Source organism: Lolium perenne, chromosome 1 (genome assembly GCF_019359855.2).
Source record: "Lolium perenne isolate Kyuss_39 chromosome 1, Kyuss_2.0, whole genome shotgun sequence".
Taxonomy (NCBI): domain Eukaryota; kingdom Viridiplantae; phylum Streptophyta; class Magnoliopsida; order Poales; family Poaceae; genus Lolium; species Lolium perenne.
The window spans coordinates 23858464-23870904 of record NC_067244.2 but is presented as its reverse complement, the minus strand read 5'-3'; the positions used below and the strand labels follow the sequence as shown (position 1 = coordinate 23870904).

General features: G+C 42.9%; 1 long non-coding RNA gene across 9 annotated transcripts; it reads right to left on the bottom strand.

Moving 5' to 3' along the window:
* Positions 1 to 4651: 4651 nt before the first annotated feature.
* On the bottom strand, positions 4652 to 12135 carry LOC127344373 (uncharacterized). Of its 9 annotated transcripts, XR_011752410.1 has the most exons (15): positions 11992 to 12135; positions 11467 to 11737; positions 10656 to 10721; positions 9763 to 10380; positions 9488 to 9598; positions 9255 to 9312; positions 8746 to 8924; positions 8413 to 8462; positions 8154 to 8189; positions 7969 to 8080; positions 7144 to 7303; positions 6764 to 7054; positions 5900 to 6363; positions 5311 to 5380; positions 4652 to 5086 (listed from the first exon to the last, which is right to left on the bottom strand). It is a non-coding gene; the product is annotated as an uncharacterized lncRNA (long non-coding RNA). The 9 variants fall into 9 exon arrangements; XR_011752409.1 differs by lacking the exon at positions 7969 to 8080; XR_011752407.1 differs by lacking the exons at positions 7969 to 8080; positions 8154 to 8189 and having other exon boundaries at positions 5900 to 5962; positions 6090 to 6363.
* Between the last annotated feature and the right edge of the window lie 306 nt (positions 12136 to 12441).

Genomic DNA, 12441 nt, shown 5'->3' with positions numbered 1-12441 from the left:
ATCGGACGTGCGTGCCGAGTCTTTGCGGGCCGTCGCTCGGAGGGACCAGGGCCAGCCGCAGTCCTGGGAGCCTCCCGGCTCTACTGTGTTGCCCGTCGCTGCTCGCCGGTGGGTTTCTGACCGCATGATGTCTATGCCCCCCTCCTTTCCTGTAGACAGTGTTGGGCCTCCAAGAGCAGAGGTTTGTAGAACAGCAGCAAGTTTTCCCTTAAGTGGATCACCCAAGGTTTATCAAACTCAGGGAGGAAGAGGTCAAAGATATCCCTCTCATGCAACCCTGCAACCACAAAGCAAGAAGTCTCTTGTGTCCCCAACACACCTAATAGGTGCACTAGTTCGGCGAAGAGATAGTGAAATACAGGTGGTATGAATAAGCAGTAGCAACGGCACCAGAAAAGTGCTTTGCCCAGGACAGTAAACAAGCAGTAGTAACGCAGCAGTAGTAACGCAGTAAAACAGTAAACAAGCAGCGATAGCAGTATTTAGGAGCAAGGCCTAGGGATTACACTTTCACTAGTGGACACTCTCAACATTGATCGCATAATAAATAACTCTTTCTCATATGTGCTACATACACTCTTTGTTGGATAATGAACACATTGCGTAGGATTACACGAACCCTCAATGCCGGAGTTAACAAGCTCCACAATTCAATGTTCATATTTAAATAACCTTAGAGCATAATAGATCATTGCAAAATAAACCAAGAACTAACATAGTGCACACACTGTCCACATTACACTATGAAGGAGGAATAGATCACATCAATACTATCATAATGATAATTAACTCCACAATCTACAAGAGATCATGATCATAGCCTACGACAAGAACCACATGGTGCACACACTAGTCACCTTTACACCATGCATGAGGAATAGACTACTTTAATAACATCACATGAGTAGCACACAACTAGTAGCGATACAAAGCTCATCATATGGATCTCAATCATGTAAAGCAGCTCATGAGATCATTGTATTGAAGTACATAGGAGAGAGATTAACCACATAGCTACCGGTACAGCCCCGAGCCTCGATGGAGAACTACTCCCTCCTCATGGGAGCAGCAGCGGTGATGAAGATGGCGGTGGAGATGGCAACGGTGTCGATGGAGAAGCCTTCCGGGGGCACTTCCCCGTTCCGGCAGCGTGCCGGAACAGAGACTCCTGTCTCCCAGATCTTGGCCTCGCGATGGCGGCGGCTCTGGAAGGTTTCTGTGGGTTTCGTCGAACGTATAAGGGTTTTCGCGACGGAGGCTTTAAATAGGCGAAGAGACGGCGCCAGAGGGTCGAAGGGGTGCCCACACCATAGGGTGGCGCGGGCCCCCCTGGCCGCGCCGGCCTAGGGTTTGGTGGGCCTGTGCCCCCTCTTTGGCGGTTCTCGTGTGTTCTGGATGCTTCCGGGTAAAATAGGAACCTGGGCGTTGATTTCGTCCGATTCCGAGAATATTTCGTTACTAGGATTTCTGAAACCAAAAACAGCAGAAAACAGGAACTGGCACTTCGGCATCTTGTTAATAGGTTAGTTCTAGAAAATGCACGAATATGACATAAAGTGTGCATAAAACATGTAGATATCATCAATAATGTGGCATGGAACATAAGAAATTATCGATACGTCGGAGACGTATCACCGCAACAACCTCAAGCCATCATATTTGATAAATAATGTTTTTCAGTGCATGATTGATACAGAAACACACCACTGCAGTTTTTTTATCAACCATGAACACTGTCTGCTATCATTTAAACCTATGTTTTGATTTATCAAGTCGACATGCATCCCATTTATGAATCAAACAAACAGACGAGCATAACCTTCAAGAGGATGGGCTCAAAATTGCCTAAATAATCTCAGAACCTCACCCAATGTACCTCATCAGGCTTGGTTGAATTTCTCCTTCTTCTATTTGATCAAGATTTTTCCCTCCCGGTAGCATCCAGCCTCCGGACATGAATCTTGTGCCTCATCTTGAAATCAAAGCAAGGAAATCAGAAATCTAGATGGAAGAAGCGGAAAAGGAAGCTAGATGTGAATACTAATGGGAAAAGAAAAGAATCAGTCACAAGTGCAGTTGGTGAGGAGCAGTATCCCACCTGGTGAGGAGCAGCATCTCACCTGGACCAGACGGAGACGAGCATGTACGGGGACGGCAGCACGCAAAGGTTAAAGACGAGACGGATCCACAGCCGCCGCATCCCTTCTTCCTCCTCCATCCTCTGTCCTCCGTCAGCCACCACCGCACATGTTTTCCCTCCTCGTAGCATCCAGCCGCCGCCTGTCGTCGCTGTGCCGGAAGACGATGTCGAGGTCGGCGGAAGAGGAGAGGATGAGGCCGCCCTCCTCCGTGCTCCTGCTGCACCTCCTCCAGCCCACGACCGCGGCCGTCCTCGTCCGGCTCCATCCCGACGTCGGCCCATCGAGCGAGAGGAGCTCCAGATTGGAGAGGAGCCCGGTGCCTCTGGTCGCGCCGCCACCGCTGCCTCCGGTCATCGCGGGTCCGTCCCGCGTCGGCCCGTCTGTGGCCGCGCCCGGCCCTCCGGTTGCCGCCGCCATCCGCCCTCCTCCTTGAACTCGCCAGCCACCCCGCGCTGGCCCGTCTCTCGCCGCGACCGTCGCCTCCGCCGTCGCCGCCGCGGATCCGCCTGCCGGCCGGTCTCTCGCCGCGCCCGTGCCTCCAGCTGCCGCCGCCACCGCCACCGCCTGTCGTCGCGGATCAGGCCCGCGTCGGCCCGTCCCTGGCCACGCCCGGCGCCTCCGGTCGCCGCCGCCATCCGCCCTCCATCTTGATCTCGCCGCACGCCGGCGCAACGGAGCGACGGATGGTGCCTCAGCCACGCCTCAGCGACGAGGGCGAACATGGAGGTGACGAGCGGCGCGAGGAGGGCGACGTGGGCGATCTTGGAGACGGCGACCACGACGGAGTAGAGGTGCGCGCTCCACCGCGCCTCCCCATCTCCAGCGATGCGAGCTCCAGCGCCTCTGCCCGGTCTCCTCTAGAAGCTCCTCACGGCGCCTCCCTCGCTGCGCATCCCCGGGGCCCTCGCGTGGAGGAGGCGGCGGATCGGGTTTGGGGGAGGGGAGGACTGGATTGGAGGAGGAGAGGGAGGCACGGGATTGGGGAGAGGTAGCTCTCGGTAAGGCTAGGGTTTTCACCGTTTTCATTTTCTGATCGACGCGAGCACGGACGCTCACCATCTCAAACAAACGGCCCCACACAGGTACGGGCCCAGCCGTCATGCACCCAGAACAAGTAGCGGCTGGTGGGACAAAAATTACCGTATCCAACGGCTGAGATGAAAAGCGGGATTGGGAAGTTACTATGCTGGGTGAAATGAACGCACGAGATGGATTTGCCCCCTTTGGATGGCCTGGTTGGCCGGGTCTTCTTGGAGCTTTTATAGGAGAAACTAGATGACCCGTTGCGCTATCGCGCAAATGGCAGAATCAAGTCATAATTTAAACCATAAGTTTTACCTTATTTTAATACTAAGAATTAACTCGAAATTTAAGTACTTTAATATCTTGCGGACACATCATTCTATCAAGGTGCCATAGTAAGATATGACAATTTAGTACGATTTCGCACTAATATTTTCAGTTTTTATGTTTTTGTATAAGCTCCTCCACTAAATTATGATTATTGTACCAAAAGAGGGAGCATTGTAAAAGAAACATGAAAGGATAATTACTAATTTCAAGATAAATGTATCTACTTCAAGAGAAAAGAGTTGATACCACATTTTTTATGGTTAGAAGTGTCAATTTTGAAAGCATATCTGATATTGGGTTATGTGTGCGCTTCCACTTTTACGTTCTGATCGTGCTTGATGTACTAATATTATTGTTAGCAAAAACACGGTGAAAGACATATTGGTGGTTCTCTTGAATCTTGTTCTACTAACGAAGAATATTTGAACCAAGCAGTTGCAGGCATTATGAAAAGTATTTATGTTGTAGCATGTAACCAAACAAAATGACATACAATGGAAGACCTTTAAAAAAAATTGAAGTGTAGTCTCAAGTATCAAATAAGTGATATAGTAATGATATAAATAATAGGTAGGATTCAAAGCATCGCATTCCCTTTGGAAATGAATCGCACTTCTGTTGAATGTAAGATCAATTCCCAAATTGCTCATTTGGGCAGTATTCGTGCAGGTGAGTGCCTATTTGAAACATATTCGTGTAGCTGAGTGCCAAGCTGAGTGCTAGAATCGATATGGAATTAGAAAGGGTGTGTCACTTACGCATATACGAGGGTTGGTCCTAAAATGATTGGGATAATCGGCTCCTTGTTCTCCGTTGTCTTGAGAAGAGAATTCTAATTATTTTGTAATAGAGGTAAATAAATTAGTGGTGGTTATTAATTTTCGAGGCACATACTATAACCAATAATGCAAGGAAATAGAAAAAATGTCCCTAACGCCACTTGGGATAATGGTCCAATATTCATACCGGCTCCATATAAGAAGGATTGAGATCAAAGCAGCTCCATATAAGAAATGGATTGAGATCAAAGCGTCCCCTAGAAAAAATAATGAAATCTCCTAAGCAGAATGATATAAAATTATTCATCTTGCATCACCACACTCCTTCCGTTTGACAGACGATCAACCAGATTCAGAGGATGAACATAGATCATAGAATACTCATGGGAAGGAGAAACTTCATAACTCCATAGCTCTTGGAGCGCATGCTTCCGACAAGTTTAAATGGTTCAACATTTCTAGCATATTTTTCGGCTTGTCACATACACATAGGGAATCAGCATGACGCACCGAATGCTTAGCACACTCATGGATTGAGGATGGTAACATGCTCCACCCTTTGAAGCATGTGGTATGGTGAAGGAACAAGCAACATCTCCACTATTTCACAAATGTTAATAAGCCATCTGAAAAAATTATTGCCCTTATACTTTGCTACAAATAAGAATACATGGAAAACTCATTTGCTTCATTTGCCACAACTGAGTCAAATAATCATGGAGCGGCGAGACGGCGAACAGTGGCAGGATGCAGTATCTTGGTGCTTGATACTATCTTTCTACTATCTTTTTTGAACAAGGCCACTAAAGTAATCTGCAGAATAGATATACAGATAAGAAACTAAACACAGAGCAATCATAGAAATGGGTAGCCAACAACAACAAAATTCTAAACGGGTAACCATAAAAATTTATTTGAATCATACAATCCCCGTAGGCAAGCTGATGGAGTTCAGAAAAATAGCTCAGCTCAGATTTGTACATGTACACTTCATGAGTAAACCTAGTAGATAATACAAAATATCATAGGCTGCTCACCATGGTATTGAAACGAGTATTGGTCCATTCCCAACTTGAACCTAAAGCTACATATGGGTAAGTTGAAGGCCTGAAGCAAACAAGGCATAAATCAATAATATGATGCTTGTTCCAGTAAGCAAACAAGACAAAAAAAACTAAACTAAATACTCTTTTTATTGGTTTCATGTGAGAGCCAACTCCTACAGTTATGTTTTATTCCCATAGAGCAGAGATGTCATCAGAGTTATTTAACTAACCGGTTAATACATAGAAAGTATAGGCAACCAATATGACTAAGCATTATGCTATTAAAATGGGAATATATATCAATTATGGTGATTCAAAAGATTTTCCTCATCTACAGAGAACAGAACCTTGACCATATCAAGAATATTTCTAGTGTTGGATCTCCGTCTGCACAAAACAAAATGATAATAGCCTGGGTGGGAATAGTTTCTCCATCAAGATTACCTATTTATCCAAGGGGTTTCCTAATAAAGGTTTAGTTTTGTATCAAAATCCTACCTTTCAGGTACAAGCATACATCTATAAAATTTATGAAATTCAAAAGAGAAGCATAAAAGCAGTATTACTCAGGGAGCATGACCTGGCTGGGCCGACTTATCGAGCTGCAACACATGCCGTTGTGTCACCCCAACCAACGGCATATCTTCTCCGAATGAATAGTGAAAAAAATGTCATTGGACCAGATAGCAAAATAAGTAGTTCAATACTAAGAATTGGTTGTAAAGGGGAAACACAGGTTCAGTAGTATTTCACAGAAAAAGCAAAAGCACCTCCAAGAACGAAAGAAAATAAACCTCGATATTCGGTTGTACATTTTGACATGGGCACACGGCCTCAGCTTCGTTTCTCCTTCCACCATTTCAAATCCACCAGCACCGTCCAAATTCCTTACAACAAAGCTTTATTATCCCAGCATAAATAGACATACCAGGCATCACTGAACTACTGCTCAAGGATGTGCTCTTCCTCTTTCTCTGCACATCTATACTTGACGCCTTGATGCCCAGGTAGTCCAATTACACTGACCAGTAATCCTCCATGCTCCTGTAAGACTTGTTTCTCATTATAAGCATGCATGTGTTATATCAAAAATAAGCAAGGACAAACCAACCAACCCAACACGGAAAAACCACATAACTCAGTATGAGCAAAATAATCATCTAAGGGGCGAAAAGAACATAACACAAGGGGGCGGCCACCGGACATAGTCCTGTATAGCCAAAATAGCAATTCTCAGAACCATAGAATTCTGCACATGTATCATATATAATTCATGGATCAGCAGTGTGGCTTCTTCGTAGAATATAAATGTGAAGAGAACAAGCAAGACAAATAGTACAATAGGGCTCTGCATATCATGGATCAGAATCAATGAATTCCCACCTTGTAATAATCAAGCTCTCTAAAAAGCAACATGTGTGAATGGTTATGTGTGAATGGTTACCTTGGCAGCATTGCTCCGCAAGAATTCGACAGGTAAGGATGGTTGCTCATGTTCTTGCCAAGAGGATAAATTTCAGGCTATCAGTGTGCCACCAGGATCAATGAAGAACTCTGAAGAGTCACCAAAACTTGCAAAATGTGGCTCCGTTTTCAAATTACTACATAGCCTTGTTGTCAACAATGAGCTCACCAAGTGGCTCGAATAGGCTTTAGCAATGGAAGATCTTAAATGTCATGTACTCCATCCGTTCCTTTTTAATTGACTCGAATTTAGTACAAACTTATACTGAATCTAAGTCAATTAAAAAAGAACGGAGGGAGTATTAGTTTTCATGTAGCTGGAACACATGTAGAGGAATCAAAGCTTCTGAGTTGATTTACCTCAAGCTACCTTAGCCCTTGTATTTGTCATCAGAGTAAACTTGAGTCTCTAGGGTCCAACCAGGTCATCAGGTCATCACATAATCAAAATTGAAATTCCAGTGTCCAACTCCTCACTGCATAAAACCTGAAGCGCTCACACCCAAACAACATGTTCGACCTGCACATGGTCCATAGTAACAAAATCACTTCAAAGCCGCAATGACATAGGGAAGAGTTGAACCAATTTATAGCCAACACATGAAAAATTGCCACGCAAACACTATCTTTCATAAAAGCTCAACTTCATGATATGGGAAAGTTCAGCCAAGAAACAACAACAAAGATATTATTTCTATTAGCTGGCAAAGAAGCCATCAGAAGCAAAATGAAAGACCCCCATAATAAATATAGATTGGACGCATCTGAGTAGCTGGCCTCATATTCAATTAATTTCTAAAAACTAAAAATGCAAATTTTAATACCAACTGAACTTTTTGCAATTTTTATATATAAATTTACTACAATAGAGAGAAACAAAGTACCATATTTGTTCCTTTTAAGGATAAATCTATTTTATAAAAAACAATAGAAAGAGGCACATTGGTGTGCATCTGCTTGGTCATCTGCACCATACATCAGTGTGCATGTCAGGCAAGCATATAAACGCCCCATATTATCTATCTTCTCTCACCAAGCCAATTGCAACAACAACGATCAAGATATGCACAATTTACTAAAATGCACCCAGTGAATTTAAGTAATACATTAATTCTCTAAGAACTACACAATAATTCTTTCACTGCAATCCAATCAAGTAAGATATATGTGTCTGTATAAGGGTACCATGTTACTCAACAGGATTCAGTTGAACAAAAAATAAGAACAGAAAGTAGGCAGGCAAATGGTCGTGGTAGAAGCACAGGTACAAGCATAATTATTCCAGCTTCATAAGTTCCTAGCATATTCATTTCTTTAGTCAGCCCAAAGCATATATTTAAATGCAGAGAATACAAATTTTTTATCAGTACCGAAATCAGAGGCCAGGCCATCTGAATAAGCCTTCGCTGAAATATTAATGAATTCAGAGATACGCCAAAACTATGCTCTCAATTACATGATAAAACATAAGCAGACTTCCAATTATTACAATAGTTAAGTGATAATAAGGTAGTAGGATAAATAAAAAAATATTGAAGCCAAATCCACCACAGAATTAGCAGCATTGACGGAACAATGAAAAAAAATGAAAAAAAGGACTTGGGAGAGGTCAAGGGGACAGAATGATACCAAAACATGAAACCTCTCTCTCTCATGGCGGACTCATCATTCGTGGAGACCTGCAGGTCCACATCCCCTTGTCAATGTCAACAAAGCTGAAATTTTTGTAACTTGCTACCAATAATGAATACAAGGAGAACATGGAAGATTTAGTGCAATAAATATGAAACATGAATTTCCCAACTATACAAATTATTACATGGCCTGGACAAGTATGATGTCTGAGGCCGTACCGATCCTTCCAATAATATCTAGTTAATTTTTTTTGGAAATGCCTCGATAAAAAACTCCTAGCAAATGAGACCAGGAACAAAAGGATAGAAGAAAGTGGAAACAGTATACCTTCAAATATATGGCTTACTCAAGTTTTTGAATATCCCTTTACTCCTCTTCAGCTGCAGCTACCGCAATCTCCTTATCTCTAAAGGCAAAGAGTACAGAATAAGCAGAACACCTGATGCTTGGGAGCAGCAGAATAGTGAAACATCACATTCACTATGAACTAAATTTCCCGATGGAACCTATAATGTAACGCAGATAATATTAGTTCTTCTCATCATTTTTAAAAAGAAAATACTGAGAAAACTCACTATCTGGAATTAGAGTACATGTAGCCTAAGCATCTTTAAAAAAATTGCAGCAGTTCAGAGGATAAAGAAAAATAATGAAGACCTCACATTTATTTATCCAGGCCTATGTTTTAGTCACCATATTCTTATAAATAAAAGAAGAATTGCACTTTCTAAATTAGCAATAATTGAGCATATTGTCTCATATCACAGGGAATAATTATCACTGCAGACCAGCTGCACAATTACAAATAAATTCAACGCGGGAGAGATGACTTATACCTTTCCTGCGATGTTACCAACCACAACTCTTTGAGCGTTACGAAAGTCAGCGGCCACGCTTCCATGAGTACAAAAGAAAAGAAGAACAGAGGAACTATGTCAAGCAAAAATCATGTAGAAGCAAAACCTGGAAGGCGCAAGATATATGCAACTACTTACAAAGAACAAACGTTAGGCTGGATCACATTGGTTTAGAGAGATGATAGATGCGGATAAATTCCGTTGTTGGTTACCTTTTTCATTCCTTCATTTTGTTCTGAACTGGGGACTCCTTAGAAGGGAGCGCGGATAAAAATGAGGTTCATGCGCATATCAAAAGCTTTTCCTGGTACCTCCATGTGTATCTATGAAAAATTGCAGCAAAGAATGTGGAAAACCAAATCAATTATAAGAAAAGGAAGAATGTTACAGATGACTAAAATAAGAATATGCATTGGCAGTGAAACATAGAATGATATGCACAAGGAAAATACACATGATGCTACCAAATAAAGTATCCTTGTACTACCTGAGAGAGTGAGAGGAGACCTCACATAGATAACATGCTCCCAAATTGGCAGTGAAACATAGAATGATATGCACAAGGAAGAAGCACCAATGTAAAATACCATAGTTTTAGGGTGGTAAATGGCACATAGGGTAGGATGTACCCAAATTGGCATCGACAAAAGGGAAAAATCTACCAATGTAAGAACTTAAAAACCCAATGTCACGTTAGTTATGCATATCATTAAATGGACAAAATATTAGTGAAAAACGATACTGTACGCAGAACAATTAGAAAATATACTCACACGGCCGTCAAACAACCAGAAAGTCTATGCAGGTCAATAGACTTGAATTAAAACCAACAATAGATGAGAGTATAAACTACCAAGTCTATCCACAACGTTGCTTTAACATTACTTACCAACTTCACTTACTCTGTTGGCTGATGGGTAACAAATAGAGTAATAAACTACTATGAGGCTAGGGGAGAAATTCTCACACCACCGGAACATGTGCACCACTTCATAGGCAATATGAGCAGTAAGCTGTTTTGATATCTGAACAATAGCTTGGATCACTCGCCTACAGTACTGAAATATGCTGCACGGTTACTATAGGAGCAGCTCTCTGAAAATACCTAAAAGTATCAATAATGCCACATGTCAGCTTGCCTGGTACCGTTTCAGGAGGAAAAGGCATAAGCAAGAAATATATGTACAAAAAAGAATCTAAAAATCCCATTTATATACAAAAAGAAGCTAAAACCCCACAATATTGTATTAGTAATATTTCCAATATTTTTGCAGTCTGTGGAGCATGACTGTACCACCCCTATAAAACACCCCTATAAAATGTTGTACCAACATAAAGATAAATGTAGACAGGATAAAAAAGAAAAGTGGGGGAACTTACATGCACACTGGATAAATGAGATCACGAGAAGAGGCAGTGAATTAGTAAATTATCAAGCACCAAACACTATTACAAAGATAGACAGTGAATTAGTAAATTATCCAAAATTAGCACTCATTGTTTACAAATCTGAACCAAATTTGAATTGAAGAAATTAACAAATAAGAGAACAGATTCACCAACACAAGATAGTTAAATTATTCTATTTATGAACATTGCGATTAGTAGAATACAATACAGAGAAATTCAAAGTGACTACAAAACCAAGACAATCTTTCGAACACTCATCCTGACAGAGAAACATTCAAATGACCTCTGAATAGTAACCATAGATTTTAATTTATTAGCATTACCATGCGAAAACTAATATAAACTGGGAGTATTTGACATCCTTGAACAACCACACATGCAGCACCTATGAATGGTGAAGCAGATTTAGAGCAATCATGACTCAAGCAGTAAACTGTTTGACCATAATGCAATTTTTAAGTATCACCCATCTCTACACTAACCATGTAAAGCTGTGTGTAAATTAAGGTTCACATAATTAGCCATGATATATATCCAGTTTTTATTGAGAGGGTTTCATGCCCGTGGATAAAGATTATTTCCCGGCTCTGAATTGAGATGAAAACAGGAGGAATGCTACTGCTGGAGTGGCCTATACTGCATCGTGCCGGACATTATTCAACTATCAGCAGCCACTGCACGTGAATTCCAGGTGGCGTACACAAACCACCCATGGGGAACAATCGTAATAAATGGGCTACTGAAAAAACTGAGGAACATATTCTAAAGTATAGAATGTTACCTGATAGCACATTCATTAGCTGCTACAACTGCAGGTAGTGAAATTTCTAATAAAGAGCTCAACGATCTGATAACTCTCACTTTTGGGCTGCTTCAGATAACATTTAAGTGATGATATCATTAGGATCTCTGTTCCAATTATCCTAAACATGCTGCTCCTTGAATCTTCCTCTTCTCAACTTGCACTGAGAAGAGAAGCAACAACCATTGGAGGCGTACATGTGACCTGCTTGAAGCCTCCATTAGAGGCATTGATGTTGTCGTCATCTAACCTACAGACCATATGGAATTATATCCATGACAAACATACATCAGATCCATGTATTAAACTTGAATCCAGATAGACACACATCTAGCAGTAGCCCACAATGGCAACAACACACAACACACATCTAGCAGAACACAGATCCATGCCCTTCATCTTGCAGAAGCACACACACATCAGGAAGTAGCTCACAACGGCAACAACACAAGCACACTAGCATATACAATCGACAAGAGACAGAGAGAGGAAGCAGGAGCTCACTTGTGTGATGGAGATGAGAACGCCCTGAGAATGAGGGGCACAGGCGACGTGCATGTCCCCATGGCTAGTGGACGAGCTGCACGGGTGCAGCGAGCTCCCGCGGTTTGTCACCCTTCTTTGCACCGCCAACCACCGCGGGGAGATGAAAGGAAGCCACCAGCGGGAATCCACTGGCGCCGCCGGCGCCCTCGTCCAGGACCCGCTCTTGCAGCACCTCCTCTCGTCCGCCATGGTGGTTGTCCCGTCCGGCGCCGTTTGCTCGCCGCTGAACTGCGCCGGCGAGCTCTCGGGAAAACGACGAGCAACGGTGGCGGCTCCAGCAGGAGGATTGGCGGGGAGGTAAGGCTCGTCGATGCGCGGGCGAGCAGTGATCGAGACGGGCGGGAAATGGAGGCGGCGCCGGATCTGAGCGCCCTGTCGGCGCTGACGCTGCAGGTGGACCTCCTGCAG